This window comes from Microcaecilia unicolor, chromosome 10 (genome assembly GCF_901765095.1).
Source record: "Microcaecilia unicolor chromosome 10, aMicUni1.1, whole genome shotgun sequence".
Taxonomy (NCBI): Eukaryota; Metazoa; Chordata; class Amphibia; order Gymnophiona; family Siphonopidae; genus Microcaecilia; species Microcaecilia unicolor.
The window spans coordinates 206,951,944-206,975,145 of NC_044040.1; the positions used below are offsets into that span (position 1 = coordinate 206,951,944).

General features: G+C 44.6%; 1 protein-coding gene across 1 annotated transcript in view; it reads left to right on the plus strand.

Annotated features, from left to right (window-relative positions):
* The first annotated feature begins 21,587 nt into the window (after positions 1-21,587).
* The window catches only part of SENP5 (SUMO specific peptidase 5), a 40,224-nt gene continuing 38,609 nt past the window's right edge, over positions 21,588-23,202 (plus strand). Inside the window, 1 exon segment of the mRNA XM_030216546.1 lies at positions 21,588-21,950. The gene's annotated coding sequence lies outside the window, so the exon portion shown is untranslated.

Consider the following 23,202-nt stretch of genomic DNA (forward strand, 5'->3'; position numbering starts at 1 on the left):
AAATCCAGCCCTTACCGCATGAAAAACAGGTTACCACAAAACACATCGAAAAGAAAATAAGATGATACCTTTTTTATTAGACATAACTTAATACATTTCTTGATTAGCTTTCGAAGGCTCCAGCACAAAAGTAACAAGCAGAGTCAACCTCTGAGTAATTATCTCCAATGAACTTTCAAGGAAAGAAGTAAGATCCATTCCTTCCCCTGCTATCGGGGGATTTTCTTCCACCACTCCTGATGTAATAAGCCCGAGTAAGGGGAGGCAGTGAGTCCTTATCCATTCCAAGAATATCAATCATATATTTTTTAACCATGTCCAAAGGGGAAATTAAAGGCGATTTGGGAAAATTAAGAAACCTGAGGTTTAATCTTCTAGTCTGGTTTTCTAGGTACTCCAATCGAAAGCTAATCAAGAAATGTATTAAGTTATGTCCAATAAAAAAGGTATCATCTTATTTTCTTTTCCATGTTTTATTTTGTTTGATTTCTATAGATTCTACATGGAATGTTGCTATTCCACTAGCAACATTCCATGTAGAAGTCGGCCCTTGTAGATCACCAATGTGGCCGCGCAGGCTTCTGCTTCTGTGAGCCTGACACGTACGTGCAGGACGTCAGACTCACAGAAACAGAAGCCTGCGCAGCCTTCTACATGGAATGTTGCTAGTGGAATAGCAACATTCCATGTAGAATCTCCAATAGTAGCAACATTCCAGGTAGAATCTCCAATGGTATCTATTTTACTTTCATAGTAATGCTTGAATGTTTTCACTTATATACACTGTCAGCTAGCACATTTGCTTATTTCCGATCTGAGGAAGAAGGGCAACCTTCGAAAGCTAAATCAAGAAATGTATTAAGTTATGTCCAATAAAAAAGGTATCATCTTATTTTCTTTTCCATGTTTTATTTTGTTTGATTTCTATAGATTCTACATGGAATGTTGCTATTCCACTAGCAACATTCCATGTAGAAGTCGGCCCTTGTAGATCACCAATGTGGCTGCGCAGGCTTCTGCTTCTGTGAGTCTGACGTCCTGCATGTACGTGCAGGACGTCAGACTCACAGAAACAGAAGCCTGCGCAGCCTTCCACATGGAATGTTGCTAGTGGAATAGCAACATTCCATGTAGAATCTCCAATAGTAGCAACATTCCATGTAGAATCTCAAAGAGTAGCAACATTCCATGTAGAATCTCCAATGGTATCTATTTTACTGTCATAGTAATGCTTGAATGTTTTCACTTATATACACTGTCAGCTAGCACATTTGCTTATTTCCGATCTGAGGAAGAAGGGCAACCTTCGAAAGCTAATCAAGAAATGTATTAAGTTATGTCCAATAAAAAAAGGTATCATCTTATTTTCTTTTCCATGTTTTATTTTGTTTGATTTCTATTGATAACCTTAAGAGTGGACTAACACGGCTACCACACTCCTCTACACAAAACACATGAAAGCATTTTGTGGTATTTTGCCTGTTAGTGTGTTCTAATGTGCATGTTGTCTATTTATTTATTTATTTATAATATTTCAATTTACAAGGGTCACTTGCAAACAGTAATACAGAGATGACTGTAGTCTAGTAAAATACATAAAAAGAAAAAAAAATAAAAGACCACAATAAGAAGAAAAGCAGAGGGGGGACGCTTTATAAATGAGGAGATATTTATATAGTAATACCAATTTAAGGAAAATGGCCTGGTAAGTTCACATACTTTTAATCTTAATCAGAGATCTTATTCTCTAAACCTCTTGATTATCTGGAATCTTTTTTACTATCTAAGAAAACTTGAAGCTGATCCGGTTCAAAAAAAGACGTATTTTATCCCCAAGAACTTTATCGGACATTTACATGGATATACTAAAGAAAATGTTGCCCCCAGATTTTTTTGTTTCTTCTCTCAGAGCCAAAAATCTCTTTCTTCTATCCTGTGTTGATTTCGTGACGTCATGGAAGAGCCAAATCCTCTGTCCACAAAAATTATTTTTTTTTCTCTCTTTTTTTTTTTATTATTTATTTATTTAGTTTAACAATTTACAAGAATATGCATATTTTACAGGAAAAACAGAGGTAGTAAAATTCAAATAAAGAATTCTCTTCCATAAACCAATCATAGTAACATAGTAACATAGTAGATGACGGCAGAAAAAGACCTGCATGGTCCATCCAGTCTGCCCAAGACAAACTCATATGTGTATACATTACCTTGAATTTCTACCTGTCCTTTTCAGGGCACAGACCATATAAGTCTGCCCAGCAGTATTACCCGCCTCCCAACCACCAGTCCCGCCTCCCATCACCGGCTCTGGTACAGACTGTATAAGTCTGCCCTCCCCTATCCTCGCCTCCCAACCACCCCCCTCTTCCCCCCAACTGCTCCACCACCCAATTTCAGCTAAGCTTCTGAGGATCCATTCCTTCTGCACAGGATTCCTCTATGCATATCCCACGCATGTTTGAACTCCGTTACCGTTTTCATCTCCACCACCTCCCGTGGGAGGGCATTCCAAGCGTCCACCACCCTCTCCGTGAAAAAATACTTCCTGACATCTTTCCTGAGTCTGCCCCCCTTCAATCTCATTTCATGTCCTCTCGTTCTACCGCCTTCCCATCTCCGGAAAAGATTCGTTTGCGGATTAATACCTTTCAAATATTTGAATGTCTGTATCATATCACCCCTGTTCCTCCTTTCCTCCAGGGTGTACATGTTCAGGTCGGCAAGCCTCTCTTCATAAGTCTTGGAACGTAAATCCCATACCATCCTCGTAGCTTTCCTTTGCACCGCTTCCATTTTTTTAACATCCTTCGCAAGATACGGCCTCCAAAACTGAACACAATACTCCAGGTGGGGCCTCACCAACGTCTTATACAGGGGCATTAAAACCTCCTTTCTTCTGCTGATCACTCCTCTCTCTATACAGCCTAGCAATCTTCTAGCTACCGCCACCGCCTTGTCGCACTGTTTCATCGCCTTCAGGTCCTCAGATACTATCACCCCAAGATCCCTCTCCCCGTCCGTGCCTATCAGACTCTCTCCGCCTAACACATACGTCTCCCTTGGATTTCTACTCCCTAAGTGCATCACTTTGCATTTCTTCGCATTGAATTTTAATTGCCAAACGTTAGACCATTCTTCTAGCTTCTTCAGATCTTTTTTCATGTTTTCCACACCCTCCGGGGTGTCCACTCTGTTGGAAATCTTGGTGTCATCCGCAAAAAGGCAAACTTTACCTTGTAACCCTTCGGCAATGTCACTCACAAATATATTGAACAGAATCGGCCCCAGCACCGATCCCTGAGGCACTCCACTACTCACCTTTCCCTCCTCTGAGCGAACTCCATTGACCACCACCCTCTGGCGTCTGTCTGTCAACCAGTTCCTAATCCAGTTCACCACTTCGGGTCCTATCTTCAGGCCGTCTAGTTTATTTAAGAGCCTCCTGTGGGGAACCGTGTCAAAAGCCTTGCTGAAATCTAAGTAGATGACGTCCATAGCACGTCCTTGATTTAATTCTCCCGTCACCCAGTCAAAGAATTCAATGAGATTCGTTTGGCACGATTTCCCTTTGGTGAAACCATGTTGTCTCGGATCTTGCAACTTATTGGCTTCCAGGAAATTCACTATCCTTTCCTTCAGCATGGTTTCCATTACTTTTCCAATAACCGAAGTGAGGCTTACCGGCCTGTAGTTTCCAGCTTCTTCCCTATCCCCACTTTTGTGAAGAGGGACCACCTCCGCCGTTCTCCAATCCCTCGGAACCTCTCCCGTCTCCAAGGATTTATTAAACAAATCTTTAAGAGGACTTGCCAGGACCTCTCTGAGCTCCCTCAATATTCTGGGGTGGATCCCGTCCGGTCCCATGGCTTTGTCCACCTTTAGCTTTCCAAGTTGTTGATACACACTCTCTTCCGTGAACGGTGCTATATCCATTCCATTCTCAGGTGTACTTTTGCCAGTCCCTCGTGGTCCTTCTCCAGGATTTTCTTCAGTGAAAACCGAACAAAAGTAGCTATTTAGTAAATTGGCAATCAATTATACGTCATAATTTCTACTCTTCCTTAGACCACTACATGTGGGGGGTTAGTCTTTTAAACCAGGAGAACATAAGATTTATATAATAAAGAAAAATGGCCTGACTCATATTCTACCCTCTTATCCCATGTTAACAGTATGTTCAAACTAAGGTGGATTCACATTGGAAAGCTTTTTCTGTTCAAGAAAAAACTTTAAGTGATCTGGTTCAAAAAAAACATATTTTACATTCAAATATTTGGTTAAACATTTACATGGGTACGCCAGCAAAAAAGTGGCTCCTAATGCCCTGGTTTCTTCCCTCAGTGATAGAAATAATTTTCTCTTATCCTGTGTAGTCTTTGTGACATCCGGAAATATCCAAAGCCTTGAGCCACAGAAACTCTTCTTAGAATTCTTAAAGTATAATTTTAATAATGAATTCTTATCTTGCTCGAAGACAAAAGAAATTAAAAGTGTTTGACGCTGAGATATTACTGACAAAGATTGTTCCAAGAATGCTGTTAAATCTTGTAAACTATTTCCAGCTTCACCTTGAGTTTCTTCCCTCAATTCCCCCTGACTTTTCTTTTGCAAGGAAATGTAAAAAATTTTGTTCAATGGAGGAATAAGTGAAGGGGAATATTGCAGAATCTCAATTAAATATTTTCGAAATAGTTCCGTTGGAGCAATACCATCTACCACTGGAAAATTCAAAATCCTTAGATTCAAACGTTTATTATAATTTTCAATTTGCTCTATTTTCTCATCATCAACGTTTTATCTTTTATTATATTCATATTAACTGCTTTCAGCGTTGTTAAATCTGTTTCAATTGACTCAAACTTTGTGGTATAGTCAATTTTTACTTTCTCCACTGTTTCTGTCAAGGTATTTACTTTACTCACTAGAAGTCTGGTCTCCTGGGCAGTATTCGTCACTATTTTTGTCAAGGCCTGAATAGCCTTCCAAATCGAATCCAACGTTACCACCGGTGGGGTTGATAACTCCAAAGATAATTCCTCTGCTCGTTCTGGGGTGGCGCCGTCATTTTCGGGCCTGTCTCTGTCACCTTCCGATGAGATCAGGTCCAACATCCCCCCTCTCTCGCGAGCAGGGCATGGCGGGGTGTTAAACTCCGGCGGTGAAAGAGATGTTTCAACAGCCTGGAATGGCGTCGCTCCTTCGGCATCATTCACAGCGGCTTGCACGCCGGTTCCTCTAGGGCAGCTCGCTACGAAACGATCCAACGTTGTCTGGAGAGGCGTAGAGGTAAGGAGCACCGACGGCGTGTTCCTCACCACGCCTTTTCTCTTAGTATGAGGCATTAGATTTCTCTCCGATTTAGTATTTCAAAGAAAGAGAATAACATCCAGCAACATCGGAGCGTTCAGCCTCGAGTGTGAGTCGCCATCTTGGACACGCCCCCCCCAAATGCTTCCCACAAAAATTTTTTAAAGAGTTTTTGAAGTATAATTTTATAATTGAATTCACATCTTGCTCAAATACTAAAGACACAATTAAAGGTCTTCACTGAGTAACATCAGAAAGAGAGTCTTCTAATAAAGCTGATATATTCAATGGTTCAGTTGGTATATTTTCCATTTTTGAAGATTCTGTTCCAGTTAGTGGCCGCAATGGCAAATAATATATTTTATTCACCGGAGGAATAGCTGAGTTTGGATAAGCTAACACATCTGTTAGGTATTTTCTAAATAGTTCCATTTGATTTATACCTTCCACCACAGGAAAATTGAGAATTCTTAAGTTTAAACGTCTATTAAAGCTCTCCAATTGTTCAATTTTTCTGTTAATGATAATTTTATCTTTTATCAGTACTTCCTCTGTGTTTTTAATTTCTTTTATATCTTGTTGAATTTGCATAATCTGGTTCTTAGATTCTTGCTTAGTATTTTCCAAAGATTGAGTTAAGAAATCAACTTTACTCACAATTGCTGGTGCATCTTGGGCTGTTTTTGTTACCATTTCAGTCAGATCTTGTCTATTTTTTACACATATTTTTGGAGGGCGGAGATTGAGCATAAAAGTGTTAAGCACCTAGAACATTCGCACTAGTGCTTCCTAAATTGGAGGCGGCAAGTGCTCCCATGATAATTTTTTTTACAGGTAATCTGTGCTAATGCAAAGGCACACAACCTGAAAAAAAAATTATTCACAATTGCTATTAATTGTTCCACGTTGAATCTGGGCTTAGTGCATGGGAAAATCCTGCATTAAGACATGCTAAGCGCAGATTGTAAGCCCTCCAGGAACAGGAAAATACCTACTGTACCTGTATGAAACTGAAAAAGGTGTAAACTCAAGCCTAAATCCCTTCCCCTTATGTATAAATTCTTTCCAACGTTTGTTAAGTTGGAAAGAATAAAACCCCAAAACGTGAGTTGTCATCCTGCCTGCAATACCAAGTGTTCAACAGAAGAGGGCGCTAATGCAATACTGCATGTTGCAAAAGTTTTCATTTTCTACTATCCTAGTTAAATGATAGTTATTTAATAGCCATACAAAACATATCATTACTTTTAGTTACTGAGATCCAGTTGGAGTCACCCTGGGACTATGACAGCCCTGGCCTCCAGGTTTGAGCAGTCGTATTGTCAAGAGAAAGTTTTCATAAACACAGAATACAAGAGATATTTTTCAATCAATCCCTAATCTATCACATTCTATCTGTTTGCACTTAGAAGTAATTACATATGCGTCTTTGGCATCATAGATGGCGTTGAGTGAATTGAACTGAAGTTTTTTGGCTGCATTTATAGATTCTGAAGAAGTGACAGGCAACGGGGCACCTCACAGAGCTGCAAACAATGTTATTTGCCACAGCTAAATGACTGATTATCAAACATATAAATGGCAAGTGACCGACTCACCTGCAAATGCGCAATACAGACTTCCCTCTCTGTCTCGCCCTCGCGTCAAGACGTGATGATGTCAGAGGGCGGAACAGAGAGGAAAACGGAATCGGACTGTCAGACACTGCCGCTGGAGCCTGGAAATGAACATCGCGCGCATCAACTTCCACCCTCCCCCATCCCCGCCGCTGCTCCCGCCCCCCTCCATATCGGGCCCCCTGCACTGACCTGACAGTGCCTCTCACCTCTGTGTGGAAGCGCTGAGGCGCTGTCAGGTCAGTGCAGGGGGCCCGGCACGGAGGGGGGAGGGAGCACCCGTTTTAATGGGCTTAACGGCTAGTTACATATATTTCACAAATTGATATGTGATTTTACTTTTTTGGATGCTTATTTTGGGGCACATTTTGAAACATAGTATTTGCTTTGTGGACACAAACACTGCATATTTGGAGATATATGTTTACAAGTGGAATTACAGGGATATGTGAACACAGTTGCCACTTTAAGCAAAAGCAGCCTTCAGCTCTATTTTGCTATATAAGGTACATATCGTACGCAAGAGTGGAGACACACTGAGTGATTCCGCATTTAACAAAAATATTTTTCATGTGAGATTAACATTACAGTGTTTGACCTTACACATCCCATAGGCGGTATAGAATATCAGAGAGTATTTTTTAAGTGGTTATGATATATTTTCTCCAAATCTGTTTTTCAAGTAATTACAAATGTAACAGACTGCCAAAATGTGCCTTTCATTGCAGTTGCAGTAAGAACCTTCTAGACCCCTGCTCCAGAAAGGTGACATTCAAATCTAAATGGGAGAGAAGTATAACACTCTTAAGGCATCCATGCAGGAAGCCAGATGGCAGAGCCCTATGCAGATGGGCTGAGCATGTGGTGTCCACTGCAAATTTAAACCACATGAAGAAGTAAGATGATCATTTCAAGTGTACGAAACTTGCATGCTAATTGGGGGAAGTCGGCAGGACAAATGCACACAATGCGGCTACTATTAAGATATGTTATTTTACTGTTAACCCAAGTTATTAGTAACTAGGTGTCATTGCATACAATAGGAACTGTGCTGAAATAGCACAAGTTAGTTGTAAAACAACATTTCCTAATGATAGCCCACATTGATAACTTCCCCCCTTAGTGTGAAGAGTTTGAGTCTCAGGTAACCAGAGGTGATATTGTGATGTCATAATGCCTCATTCCACCAATGCCTAAGAGCTGTCCTCATCAGTGATGTCACAATGGCTCGATTGTCCTTTACTTGGCTCACTTCTGATATTGTGATGTCATAATGCCTCATTTCACCAATGCCTAACAGCCGTCCTCATCAGTGATGTCACAGTGGCTTGATTGCCCTAGACTTGGATTATTTTTATTACTTATAGCAGTGATTTTGATTTCTCGAAACATCCTTTTTCTGTAATTGAGGGAAGTTATCAATTTGTGCTACTGTTAGGACGTGTTATTTTACTGTTAACTCCAGTTATTAATGTAACCCTATAGGTTAAAAAAAATTTTCATTTACCTGGCTCAGCAGCTCAGAGCTGAAGGGAGGGTTTCCGCAAGTCACACTGGGGAGCAGGAGCTGGCAAGTTGAAAACAGCAGTGCTGAGCCGGCAAGCAGCCGATGCTTCCTGCGGTGGAGAGACTGGGCCATATGTATGCATGCATAGTCTGGCATAGGGGCAGTAGAGGCAGGTGGCGCTGGGCCTGCCCTGCGTGACTGTGTATGTGCAGAAGTGCCGAGATTTCGGGCCTGAGTAGCATCGGTCCGATTTGCAGAGCAGGGTTGGTGAAAGGAGACGGACAGCCACAGATGAGGGTAGTGCTGGGGAGCACTCTGGAGAGCCTTCCTGAAGTTTTCGGGGGCAGAGTTTGGTGCAGATTGGGTCGACCGGGCGTGCATGCTCACCCAGTGGGGACAGAGGCAGAAGGGGCAGTGTGAGGAAGTCGGCACGCACCTGCCATTCTAGCTTGTGGCAGAGCCCTGCAGTGGTCGTGTGCTGATTAAAATAAAAGAGGTTCAATTCAACTCTGTGAAAGAAAAGGTATGTGGGTGAAAGGATGACAATGTATTTCAATTTAAATCAAAGAACGGATCATATTCAAAATCTGCACTTTAGTCCACAAAAATAAATATGGCGTAGTCCCAGGATACATGATAGACCTCATAGATCTACCAATAAGAAACAGAGTCAGGTCGTCAAGATCATACCAAAACCTACTCTACCCAAATTGCAAAGGACTGAAATACAAAACAACCTACGCATCCGGCTTCTCCTACATAAACGCACAACTACGGAATGGCCTCCCAAAAGCTGTGAAAACAATCCATGACCACCTGAACTTCAGGAAATCAACAGCTGCAAAACGGTCCTGGAACCTACTGCTTGGAGGGGGTATGCCCTGCCTATCCATGTGAGAGTGACCACAGCCCTAGCCTTTCTGGCAACTGGCATATTCCAAACACCTCTACGAGCTGCAGCAGGAATCTGCATCATCCCCACTTTCTTAAGGCCTTTTTGAAAAGGGGGCATCTTTTATACCTGGTTCCCCATACGTGAGGCAGAACTGCAAGAAACCTTGACTGTATTTTATGAGTTGGCCCAATTCCCCTCAGTGCTGGGTGCCATAGATTGAATGCATGTGACCCTCAGGCCATCTGCAGCCTCTGAGGCAGAATACAGAAATGGAAGATCCCATCACTCCCTTAACATATAGGTTGTCTGTAATGCAGCACTGGTGGTAACAACTGTGTGTGCCAACTTTCCCAGATCCTGCCATGATCCCTATATCCTTTGGAATTAAGCGGGAGGGAAGCTTAGGGATATCAAATTAGCTTTTCTTTTTGGGTAGCTAGTCAGGCTATCTCTAAACACCTTAGCTAGGAATGTAGGTTTCTCTCATTAATTTATGTTAAGTCAGGTCAGTAACATAGTAACATAGTAGATGATGGCAGAAAAAGACCTGCACGGTCCATCCAGTCTACCCAACAAGATAACTCATATGTGCCACATTTTGTGTATACCTTACCTTGATTTGTACCTTTCAGGGCACAGACCGTGTAAGTCTGCCCAGCACTATCCCCGCCTCCCACTGTGCCACTTTTTTGTGTATACCTTACCTTGATTTGTACCTGTCTTTTTCAGGGCACAGACTGTACAAGTCTGCGCAGCATTATTCCCCACCCCCCAACCACCAGCCTCGCCTCCCACCACCGGCTCTGGCACAGACCGTATAAGTCTGCCCAGCACTATCCCCGCCCCCCAACCACCAGCCCCGCCTCCCACCACCGGCTCTGGCACAGACCGTATAAGTCTGCCCAGCACTATCCCCGCCTCCCACTACCGGCTCTTGCCACCCAATCTCGGCTAAGCTCCTGAGTAGATACTCAAGAAGATACTCAAGAACTCTGTGATGTGGCAAAGAAGAGCACTGGTACCCAACACAAAGAAAGAAGACGAGAGAAGATTAATAAGAGCTGGAAGAAAGCTAAGTGACAACAATAAAGACTGAAACAGAGGGATAAGTACAGAAAAAAGATGCTGGAACAGAGAAATAGGTAGTTTAGAACTTGTACTTACCTGGTTTCAGGGTTATCCTCCTCTGGAATTCGATGAACCTTGAAAAAATATAATTTTAGCACAAAGTATCAATTCCTAAAAAGAAAAGTAGTCTAGAGGTTTACTCACTTTGGGTGGTGGGGCTAGTTACTACTACTACTACTTAACATTTCTAGAGCGCTACTAGGGTTACGCAGCGCTGTACAATTTAACAAAGAGAGACAGTCCGTGCTCAAAGAGCTTACAATCTAATAGATAAGAGTGAGACAAATATAGGACAATCAAGCCATTGTGACATCACTGATGAGGTTGGCTCTTAGGCATTGGTGGAATGAGGCATTATGACATCACAATCTCAGCTCTGGTTAAATCACTGCTATATGTAATACTACTACTACTACTTAACATTTCTAGAGCGCTACTAGGGTTACGCAGCGCTGTACAAATTAAACAAAGAAGGACGGTCCCTGCTCAAAGGAGCTTACAATCTAAAGAACAAAATGTCAAGTTGGGGCAGTCTAGATTTCCTGAGTAGAGGTGTAGTGGTTAGGTGCCGAAGGTGACATTGAAGAGGTGGGCTTTAAGCAGTAATTTGAAGATGGGCAGGGAGTTCTGGGCAAGACTTCTACGGTCTGTGTCCTGAAAATGGCAGATACAAATCAAGGTAAGGTATACACAAGAAGTAGCACATATGAGTTTATCTTGTTGGGCAGACTGGATGGACCGTGCAGGTCGTTTTCTGCCGTCATCTACTATGTTACTATGTGTAGTTTTATAGAGAAGGGAAACATATGCTCCTGAAATGTTGAAATTGTTTGAAAGATATGATGCTGGCTGAGAACACTGTGGAAAACAAAGTGAGTAAATATGGTTGTAAGCATGCATTAATGTTATAAAATAAAACTTATCTTTATTGTTAAACTCCCTGATTGGCATAGAGTATATTTGGGGAAACACCAAGACAAAAATTAACATCATTCTATTTATAGTGTAATACCTTGTTCCGCCACCAGGGGGCGTACAATAGTAACTAGTTTTCATTGCATAAAATGGGACCTGCGAAAAAATATCGCGAGTTAGTAGTAAAATGAAATGTTGCCTGTATTGATAACTACACACCTAAATGAAGAAGGAGAAAGGGTACTTTTCAATAACTTAAGATAATCCTACAAAACAATGATCGCACTTAAACAATGGATCTAAAACAAGTTTTGGGAAGACCTTTTTACTAAACCACAGTAAAATTTGCAGATCAGGATCAAGTCTCCTCAATGACCAGATCCCCCTTCCTTAGGGTACTCCATGCTTCAGAGGGCATCTTTTCACAAAAGGTGTTTCATACATTAAAATATGCAAAAAATGCCAGTGAATGCAAAAAAATAAAATTCAAATATTTCCGCAATTTTGTGTCTTAACATACAAAGTCCTTTTTGCAAAAATATTCTAAAAAATCAGTATAGTCAGTAGTAAACATTCACATGTAGGTGACTACTACTACTACTACTACTTAGCATTTCTATAGCGCTGCCAGGGTTACGCAGCGCTGTACAAGTTTAAACATGGGGAAGGACAGTCCCTGCTCAAGAGAGCTTACAATCTAAAGGTAAAAACTATGTAGTCAGTGTAGGTATCAGGAATGGGAAGGTGGTTAGGCACCAAAAGCAAGGGAGAAGAGATGGGCCTTGAGTAAGGACTTGAAAATGGGCAGGGAGGGCGCATGGCGTATGGGCTCAGGAAGTCTGTTCCAGGCATAAGGTTTATGAAAATCTTATATTAGTGAACTGTTGAGAAGCAAAATCATGCAAAGTTAGCTCATTAATGTGAACATTTGCAAATACTGGCACCTGAAAAGGCTTGCAGTTTCAATGAGGTGTGGTTATCTTTTCTCTTTGACCACCAGATGATAAAACTTAAAAAAGAGCTACAAGGTCACTGTGCCAGCCCCCCCCCCCCCCCCCCCACCAACACACACACACAAGGCAACAAATCCCTGGTAGGCTGGTCCCCCAAGTTCTTTCCCCAGTCTTACATGAAAATGACAAAAGCACCTCCACTAAACCATATCCCCAATATAATCCCCACTCCATAATACATTTATCCCCAGCACGCCACCAATACCCAATGCTGGCAAGCTTCCAGTAAAGAGGCAGGAGCGATATCTACCAGTTCCTAACCCTGCCGATGCCATCTTGGAAAAGGTGCCAGCTCATCTCTAGTGCAGATTTGCAATTGGAGTTGGGGGGAGAGGGGGGTCCCACCAGGTGCTTCCAAAATGTTTATTTTATAATGGGGAAGCTTACAACGGTGATGTTGCTGGCTGGGGGAATGTGTGCTTTTTTTAATTATTATTGTCACTTGGCATGGAGCTTGGGTGGGGGCCACTGGCCCACTAGACATTTCTTTTCCTAATGGAGGAGCTGCACAGCCCCCTTTAAGTTAAATCTGCCACTGCACAAAAGGGACAGTATTAAAAAAAATGTATTATTATTATTTTAACACACACACGCTGTGGCAATATTATGTGGGCAAATTTCTCAGGCTATTTAGCTATGTTGGCAATGAATGGAGCTTTTATTTCCATCTGTAGCTAAACTTTGTGCAGAATGGCTGCTAGTCTACAAAGTGGTTCGTGGCTTTTACTACATCAACCTCTTATCTTATAGATAGTGTGAATATTCAATGAAATGTTATTGTAAATCTGCAGCATTTTTATGATGCTGTTAGTTAAAGTGCAAAAGAGAGAATGAAGCCCAGTGCAAAGTCGGATTTTCCTTGCCCCACAGGGCTCCCACTTCATTATCACAGGGTGCTTGATTGCTTGCACTCACAGCACACCCGCTGTAATCTTTATGACAACTCAAGTGCAATATTACAGAGATTACAAGGTCAACACATTTGCACTGCATGGAGAGTAAATGAAATGTGAAATCTCTGAGCAGATGCTGCTCTACCTTTCTTTGGCAAAGATTGAAAAGTGAGATCAAGCACCGATTGCCCTATTGGCCAAGATATATGCCAGAAAGGGAGCCTAATTTGGGGAAAGAGAACATACCTACTAAGCCCATTTATTTGTTTCAGTGGCGTAGCCACAGGTGGGCCTGGGTGGGCCGGGGCCCACCCACTTAGGGCTCAGGCCCACCCAACAGTAGCACATGTTTAGCAGTAGCTAGTGGGGATTCCAAGCTCCGCCAGCTGAAGACTTCCCCCAGATGGTAATGAAAATGGTGTGCTCCACGGTACTGGCACCTGCGAATGCTCTGTTTTCAGCGCATGCCTGCTGAAGACTGCCAAGGTAGAGAGAAGCTTTTTTTTTTTTGTTACATTTCTACCCCGCGCTTTCCCACTCACGGCAGGCTCAATGCAGCAGGCAATGGAGGGTTAAGTGACTTGCCCAGAGTCACAAGGAGCTGCCTGTGCCTGCAGTGGGAATCAAACTCAGTTCCTCAGTTCCCCAGGACCAAAGTCTGCCACCCTAACCACTAGGCCACTCCTCCACAAAACATTTGGTGTCCACCCGCTTCTTGCCTAGGCCCACCCAAAATCTGCTGTCTGGCTACGCCCCTGATTTGTTTATTTGTTATGGAAAGTTGCTTCACAAACAACCTGATAGTGTGGTTGAGTCCTTTTGATTAGAAGTATTTGTTACGGAAGCCACACTAAGTGCAATTTACCCAGGTAAATTACTTTTAAAAAGTTACCTCCTCCCTTTTGTCAATGCAAACAGAGTTTTTCAGTGTGTCACCCACACAAACGGCAACTCTATAAACAGCTAAGCACCACCCCCCCCGGATTCTATATAAGGCGCAAATAGCGCACATTAAATTGTGCGCGCGCCACCAATTTACATAATTAGGGAACAAGCCAATTAGTGATAATTGGCCGATAACAACCAATTATCACTAACTGGCAATAATTGGAATGCATGCGTGCTTTTTAGGCGTATTCTAAAAAAAGGCATGCGTAAATTCCAACGCACATAGCTGAAAAGGGGGCACAGCTATGGGAGGAGTGTGGGCGTGTCAGGGGTGTCAATTGCATTTATGCATGTTGTTATATTATTCTGGGGAATGCGCATACATTTAGGCGTGGGTATTTACACCAGGTTTTCAGTGGTGTAACTGGCTGCACCTAAATGTATACAGGTTCCCCCAGCCGATGCGGTATTCTATAACCCATGTCTTAACATAGACGTGGTTTATAGAATAGAGCTAGGTGCGTTATTCCAAGGCAGACTTATACGGTCTGTGCCAGAGCTGGTGGTTGGGAGGAGGGGCTGGTGGTTGGGAGGTGGGGATAGTGCTGGGCAGACTTATTCGGTCTGTGCCCTGAAGAGCACAGGTACAAATCAAAGTAGGGTATACACAAAAAGCAGCAAATATGAGTTATCTTGTTGGGCAGACTGGATGGATCGTGCAGGTCTTTTTCTGCCATCATCTACTATGTTACTATGTTACAACCAGGGATAAGCAGTGACTTTTACAAGTCTACCTAGATAATAACTAGTTACAGACATTTTTCTCTGGGAATGTGTCTAAATCCCTTTTAAACCCAGCTATGTAAGAGCTAGGACCCATTCCACAGCTACATTGTTCACACCAAGTAAAAATGGAAAAAAAAATGCTTCTTCCATTTGTTTTAACTCTACTCCCTGTTAGTACAAAAGGAATGGTTATTTACTAGGGACTAGCAGATTCTCCATGGAACCATCAAAATGGCAGAAGAATCCTGTTTCCTGTCAGCCAGTCAACCATAAGTACATATAAGTACTGGGACAGGCCAAAGGTCCATCAAGCCCAGTATCCTGTTTCCAACAGTGGCCAATCTAGGTCACAAATACCTGGCAACATCCTCAAAAGTTCAATACATTTTATTCTGCTTATCCCAGAAATAAGCAGTGGATTTTCCCCATGTCATTTTAATAATGGTCTTTAGGAAGCCGTCCAGACCCTTTTAAAACCCCGCTAAGCTAACCACCTTTACCACATTCTCTGGCAACAAATTCCACAGTTTAATTACACGTTGAGTGAAGAAACCTTTTCTCCGATTCGTATTAAATTTACTACTTTGTAGCTTCATTACATGACCCCTAGTCCTAGTATTTCTGGAAAGAGTAAACAAACGATTCACGTCTACCCGCTCCACTCCACTCATTATTTTATAGACCTCTATCGTATCTTCCCTCAGTCGTCTTTTCGCCAAGCCGAAGAGACCCAGCCGCCTTGGCCTTTCCTCATAGGGAAGTCGTCCCATCCCCTTTATCATTTTCGTCGCCCTTCTCTAATTCCACTATATCTTTTTTGAGATGCGGCGACCAGTAATTGAACACAATATTCGAGGAACTGTCAATGCACATCATAGTCTTTCTCTTTGCAAGCTATTTCCTTTCCTAGCAGGCAGGAATTCGTTTACATGATTTTAACCTTTCCATATGTGTTAGTATTTAGCGTGTGCATGGTGGCACAGAAACTATTCATTATTCCCACATTCCTTGGTGGTTTTACTTCCTGTTCCGGGGCAGAGGGAGCATGAAAACGAAGAGCCGGCAGGCGCGCGGCACCCCCCCCAGCGGCGTGCACCCGGGGGGGTTCTTTCGCCGGGGGATCGGGGGTTCTTTCGCCAGGGGGGGCGTCACGCTGTTCCGGGGGGGCGCTGCACCCAGGGGCGGGGCGCATCGGCGATCCACCCCGGGTGTCAGCCCCCCTAGGAACGCCACTGGGGGAGACAGCAGGGTTGGGGGGGGGAGGCCATAGGAAAACAAAAAACTAGCCCGTTGTTATGGGCTTAACGGCTAGTCTGGCATAAGGAAAAACTCTGTGGAAATAAAATTGCATTTGGGAAATTATTTAGCCAGGGGTTCTTTTGAGACCTAATCGTTGTCTTCCTTTAAACCTGGCTGTTTGAGAATAGTTCATGATTTCTCCTACTATTTCATTTCATTCCTTCCCGCTGCACTACCATATCATGTCAATTCTTGTAAACAAAAAAAATAAAATCTTCACTTTTCAATACTGCTTTTAAATGCCAGTTGTTGGTACTCTCAAGGCTGATTAGTGGCAGTTGCAAGGCCCAGAGCAATCAGCCAGAAGACAGCCCTAATGATAACGCTGCCTATGTACAGTGCTACTGGATATCAATATTCTCGCTAATTTTACCAGCTCATGTGTACACGTTTTCAGCCTCGATTCAAATGTGTAGAGTACAGCCTATGTTCACAATAAAGTTTAGCAAACTCGGAGGAGCAGGCGCGCGCCGCGGCACCCACCCCAGCAGCGTGCACCCAGGGGAGGTGTCATCTAGCGGGGGGCACTCCCTTTCTGACACATACTTGCAAGGCTTAGAGGGAACACCTCTTGCTATACATGGTACTGCGCAATGGCGATCAGCTAGAAATGCTCTCTGCATCAAAGTGCTTGAAACAATGGGAGATAAGTTACTTGTCAAGGCCACAAGCTGTGCCAGTGAAGAATGTGGGGTTTGAGCTCTGGTTTCTCTGATTATTTATGTTCCCTCCCGAATGCATTTCCTCCCAAGGACTTTCACTAACTACACCCTCTCCAAAAGACATTACAGGGTGTGATACCCGCAAGCGAGCCTTCTCCGGAGTAGCCCCCACTCTCTGGAATGCATTGCCTGAAAGGCTCCGCTTAACACAAGACTATCTGTACTTCAGGAAGCAGGTGAAAGCTTGGCTCTTCAACCAAGCCTTTAACGGAAGAAGTAACTAACTTGTTAGTCTCACTCACACACACAAGGATTGAATCGGGCTGCACATACTGCAGCGGGACATGTTTATCCACTCCAACCCCAGCTGACCTCACGTGCAACTTTCTTCAAATCAATCGCCTTACTTTCTAATTCTTCCTACTTTCTTACTCATCTATATGTTACAACTTTGCCTTACCCTTCACTACCAATTATAATGTTCCAGTACATACTGTGTTGACATTGTAAGTAGTAGACTATCCTGCTTATAATCGAACGAGAAAAACGCCCAAGTTCCGACCTAAATCGGGAGATGGACGTTTATCTCACAAAAACGAATAAAGCGGTATAATCGAAAGCCGATTTTTGGACGTTTTCAACTGCACTCCGTCGCGGATGTGGACAAAGTTGATGGGGGCGTGTCAGAGGTGTGGCGAGGCGGAACTGGGGCGTGGTTATCTGCCGAACAAAGATGGGCGCATTTCACCGATAATGGGAAAAAAGTATGCGTTTTTAGCTAGAATTTAGGACACTTTTCCTGGACCCTGTTTTTTCACGAATAAGGCCCCAAAAAGTGCCCTAAATGACCAGATGACCACTGGAGGGAATCGGGGATGACCTCCCCTGACTCCCCCAGTGGTCACTAACCCCCTCCCACCACAAAAAATGATGTTTCACAACTTTTTATTTTCACCCTCAAATGTCATACCCAGCTCCCTGGCAGCAGTATGCAGGTCACTGGAGGAGTTGTTAGGGGGTGCAGTGGACTTCAGGCAGGTGGACCAGGCCCATCCCCCCTACCTGTTACAATTGTGCTGCTTAATGCTTATTAGTCGTCCAACCCCCCCAAACCCACTGTACCCACATGTAGGTGCCCCCCCTTCACCCCTTAGGGCTATAGTAATGGTGTAGACTTGTGGGCAGGGGTTTTGAGGGGGATTTGGGGGGCTCAACACACAAGGGAAGGGTGCTATGCACCTGGGAGCTCTTTTACCTGTTTTTTGGTTTTGTAAAAGTGCCCCCTAGGGTGCCCGGTTGATGTCCTGGCATGTGAGGGGGACCAGTGCACTACGAATCCTGGCCCCTCCCACGAATAACTGTCTTGGATTTATTCGTTTTTGAGCTGGGCGCTTTCATTTTCCATTATCGCTGAAAAACAAAAACGCCCAGCTCACACATTGCTGAATAAAACATGGGCGTCTATTTTTTCCCAAAATACGGTTCGGTCCGCCCCTTCACGGACCCGTTCTCGGAGATAAACGCCCATGGAGATAGGCGTTTTCGTTCAATTATGCCCCTCAATGCCATACTTTGTATTGTTGTTCAAATATTTTTACTGCTCTAATTGCCTACTGCTCATGTTTGATCTATTCTTACTGTACACCGCGAATTCCTTCAAAAAGGCGGTAAATAAATCGTAATAAATAAAAAAACAGATGGCTCTTTTTTCATATCAGACCACCTGTATTTGGAATAGTCTGCCTTTAAGTATTAGGGTACAATCTTCCTTTTAGAGACATATTTTTTTAAAAATTTTCTAACCATTCAGCCGACAGCGGTCAACAGTTTTTTTAAACACTGCCCATCACCAGCTAATTTAGCTGTGGAAATTCAGTGCCAGGCGATGTGCAGGCACCAGCACTGAACATCCAAGGCTAAATTGTGCCCCAGTGCCTGCCGGAGCTTATGTGGGTCCTGGACAATATTCAGCTGAATATCGCAGCAGCCATTTTCTCAAGCCAGCCGCAAGAGGCAGGAGCGAGGGGGCTTCACTCCTGCCCCCACCAGGGAGCAATGATAAGCCCGGGTAGCAATGTGGGCCCTGTTGTATTTGACTTCCTCTGGGGGTTCGCAATAGGGGTTATCAGTCAGCTCCTGAGGGGACAGCTATGGTCACCTATATTGAGAAGAGAGAAGATATTAGAGAATGTACACCCATCTCTTGTTGTGTGTTGACAGTTCCTACAAGTGCGTTCTGTGCTATCTTCCAGACCACTGGACCCACACTAGCCACACACCCATGGAGTAAAGAGACAGCTGTGGTTGATGATTAGAAGGGTGTACAGGTTTATTTATTTGTTGCATTTGTACCCCACATTTTCCCACCTATTTGCAGGCTCAATGTGGCTTACATAGTACCGTCAAAGGCGTTTGCCCAGTCCCTGGATAACAAATACAAAGTTGTACAGTGATCGTATGAGGTATAAGTGGAGGGTCGGAATGGATGAAGATTGCGTGATGTCCTGTTCGATCATAGTCATGCTGTGTTGGTAGGTGAAGAGGATTACGTAGGGTAGGCCTTTTTGAAGAGGTAGGTTTTCAGTGGTTTCCTGAAGTTCAAGTGGTCGTGGATTGTTTTCACAGCTTTTGGGAGCCCATTCCATGGTTGTAGTTTACACCTCACCTGGTAGCCATCCCCCTCTGATTTCTCCACTCTAAAAGGCATCGTGGATGGCAGAGCGTAAAAGGATATAGGGATCATGGCAGGATCTGGGAAAGTTGGCACACACAGTTGTTACCACCAGTGCTGCATTACAGACAACCTATATGTTAAGGGAGTGATGGGATCTTCCATTTCTGTATTCTGCCTCAGAGGCTGCAGATGGCCTGAGGGTCACATGCATTCAATCTATGGCACCCAGCACTGAGGGGGATTGGGCCAACTCATAAAATACAGTCAAGGTTTCTTGCAGTTCTGCCTCACGTATGGGGAACCAGGTGTAAAAGATGCCCCCTTTTCAAAAAGGCCTTAAGAAAGTGGGGATGTTGCGGATTCCTGCTGCAGCTCCTAAGAGGTGTTTGGAATATGCCAGTTGCCAGAAAGGCTAGGGCTGTGGTCACTCTCACATGGATAGGCAAGGCATACCCCCTCCAAGCAGTAGGTTCCAGGACCTCTTGCAGCTGTTCACTGAGGTGCAGTACGGTCTCTTTAGTAAAGCAGTAGCTAGCTACACATCCTTCATTAGTCAAGTCCAGGAACCTGGGACTGGGTCTGTACACCCTCTGCACCTTCTCTCAGCCTCTCCCTCTTCCTCAGTCTCCTCCTTCCCTTGAGTTCCATTAAGCAGCCAATGAAGAGCTCAGCCATTATTCTCAGCTGCAATCATAAACACACAAATAATGGGACAGCAACATTCACACAAACACATCAAAGATAGTCACAAGTAGATGCAGCACCATACACACTAGCACACTAAGAATGAGACACAAACACACCAACATGCATACATGGTGGTGGGAAGAACAAGAGGGGAATAGGGACAGCAGATATTGGGAGGGAAGGGAGGAACAGAAGTGGAGGACATAAAGGTGAGAAGGGAGCAGCAGGGCCAGAATTTAAATGAAATGGATACGACATAGGGCCAGATAACACACCAAGATCGCAAAATATCACCAGAAGCACCACAGAGCAAGCAAACACACTCTCTGGAGTGGAGGAGTAGCCTAGTGGTTAGTGCAGTGGACTTTGATCCTGGGGAACTGAGTTCAATTCCCACTGCAGCTCCTTGTGACACTCTGGGCAAGTCACTTAACCCTCCATTGCCCCTGGTACCAAATAACATAGTAACATAGTAGATGACGGCAGAAAAAGACCTGCACGGTCCATCCAGTCTGCCCAACAAGTACCTGATATATGTAAACCACTTTGAATGTAGCTGCAAAAATCTCAGAAAGGCAGCATATCAAGTCCCATTTCCCTATTTGAAGATTCTACATGGAATGTTGCTAGTGGAGGAGTAGCCTAGTGGTTAGTGCAGTGGACTTTGATCCTGGGGAACTGAGTTCAATTCCCACTGCAGCTCCTTGTGACTCTGGGCAAGTCACATAAACCTCCATTGCCCCTGGTACAAAATAAGTACCTGAATGTATGTAAACCGCTTTGAATGTAGTTGCAAAAACCTCCGAAAGGTGGTATATCATTTCCCTTTCCCATTTCCCCTAAAGACATTGATTACACTTGTGCACTAATCATAGCACCCTACAGAAATCAGCAACTGACATTAGGCATCATCTTTATAACTTCTATCGGGTGGAAGAAAGCGAAACAGATTAAAAAAAAAAAAAAAAAAAGTCATTAAGTCTTCGTATTTCAACTCTCAACTGCATTAGCTACATTGACCATCATTCTCATTCCCACAGCAGCAAAGACACGAAGAAAAGAAACCAACCAGCAGATGAACACATCAACCTCTCTTAAGTCCCGCACGCGCACAGAAAACTCCGCCCCCCACGCAGGCGACGCAGCCCTCTGCACCCCTCCCCCCCTCTTCCCTCCAGCACGCGCACAGAAAACTCCGCCCCCCACGCAGGCGACGCAGCCCTCTGCACCCCTCTCTTCCCTCCAGCACGCGCTTCCCCCTCGCGCAGACACGTGGCCGACTCCAGCCAATCCCAACCGAGTCTGGATCGAGTTCAACTCCGACCGCAAAGCGCTGCTGAGGTAAATTTGCGGCTGTCGCTTTTTCGGGCCACACGAACGCCGCCGGGCTAGTTTGGGCCACGGAAGGCGCCGTAGTTTGCGTGTGAGAGAGAAGCGGAGCCGGTGCGCTGGCGGGTCGTCGTCGTCCCACCTTTTCCGGGAGAAGGAGAGGTATCGTACCATGCCGGTGGGGTCCGTCGGACGAGGCTGCAGAAGCGGGCACCGCCGAGGAGGGGCAGCACGGGGGCCGAGCCGGGCTCCGGCTTTGAATGGTGCTTGGCGGGCGCTGCGTGACGTGTTTAGTCCTCTCTCCGCGCGGCCTCAGGCCTCCCACCAACCTCGCGCTCAAGTTTGAAGGTAAAGCGGGAGGGGGAGGGGTTTAAAAGGGGGCTGTTTGAGTACTAGAAGCGGCCACCGCCATTGATTCCTCCCTTCACCAGGAAGACAAAATAAAGAGAATTATATATAGCCACCGTCCTCCCCCCCCCCCCCCCTTTCAAGAGCAGGAATCAGCAGTTAGCCCACCCCAACGCCTTCAAACACTGCAGTTTCTATACATCAAATGTTTTTAATAGCAAAAAAAAGGTGCCGGTACTCAAATGCTAAGGCCACCCTTCAGGGGTGGGCTGATCACTGAGGGACCCACCCTAGAATAGCCAGGCCCCCCCGCAACCAGTCACCCAATCTATGACAAGGCAGAATTGGTGTGTAAAGCCTGAGCTCTTTCATTAAAACTTGGGGACCATGGGTCGATTTTAGCAGACGACGGAAAAGGTGCCGGTACTCAAATGCGAGGTCACCCTTCAGGGGTGGGGTGATCACTGAGGCCCCCCACAACCAGTCACAGAATCTATGACTAGGCAGAATTGGTGTGTAGAGCCTGAGCTCTTTCATGAAAACTTGGGGACCATGGGTCGATTTTAGCAGACGACGGAAAAGGTGCCGGTACTCAAATGCAAGGTCACCCTTCAGGGGTGGGGTGATCACTGAGGCCCCCCACAACCAGTCACAGAATCTATGACTAGGCAGAATTGGTGTGTAGAGCCTGAGCTCTTTCATTAAAACTTCGGGACCATGGGTCGATTTTAGCAGACAATGGAAAAGGTGCCGGTACTCAAATGCGAGGCCACCCTTCAGGGGTGGGGTGATCACCGAGGGACCCACCATACAACAGCCAGGCCCCCTGCAACCAGTCACAGAATCTATGACAAGGCAGAATTGGTGTGTAGAGCCTGAGCTCTTTCATTAAAACTTGGGGACCATGGGTCGATTTTAGCAGACAACGGAAAAGGTGCCGGTACTCAAATGCGAGGCCACCCTTCAGGGGTGGGGTGATCACTGAGGGACCCACCCCACAATAGCCAGGCCCCCTGCAACCAGTCACACAATCTATGACAAGGCAGAATTGGTGTGTAGAGCCTGAGCTCTTTCATTAAAACTTGGGGACCATGGGTCGATTTTAGCAGACAACGGAAAAGGTGCCGGTACTCAAATGCGAGGTCACCCTTCAGGGGTGGGGTGATCACTGAGGCCCCCCGCAACCAGTCACAGAATCTATGACAAGGCAGAATTGGTGTGTAGAGCCTGAGCTCTTTCATTAAAACTTGGG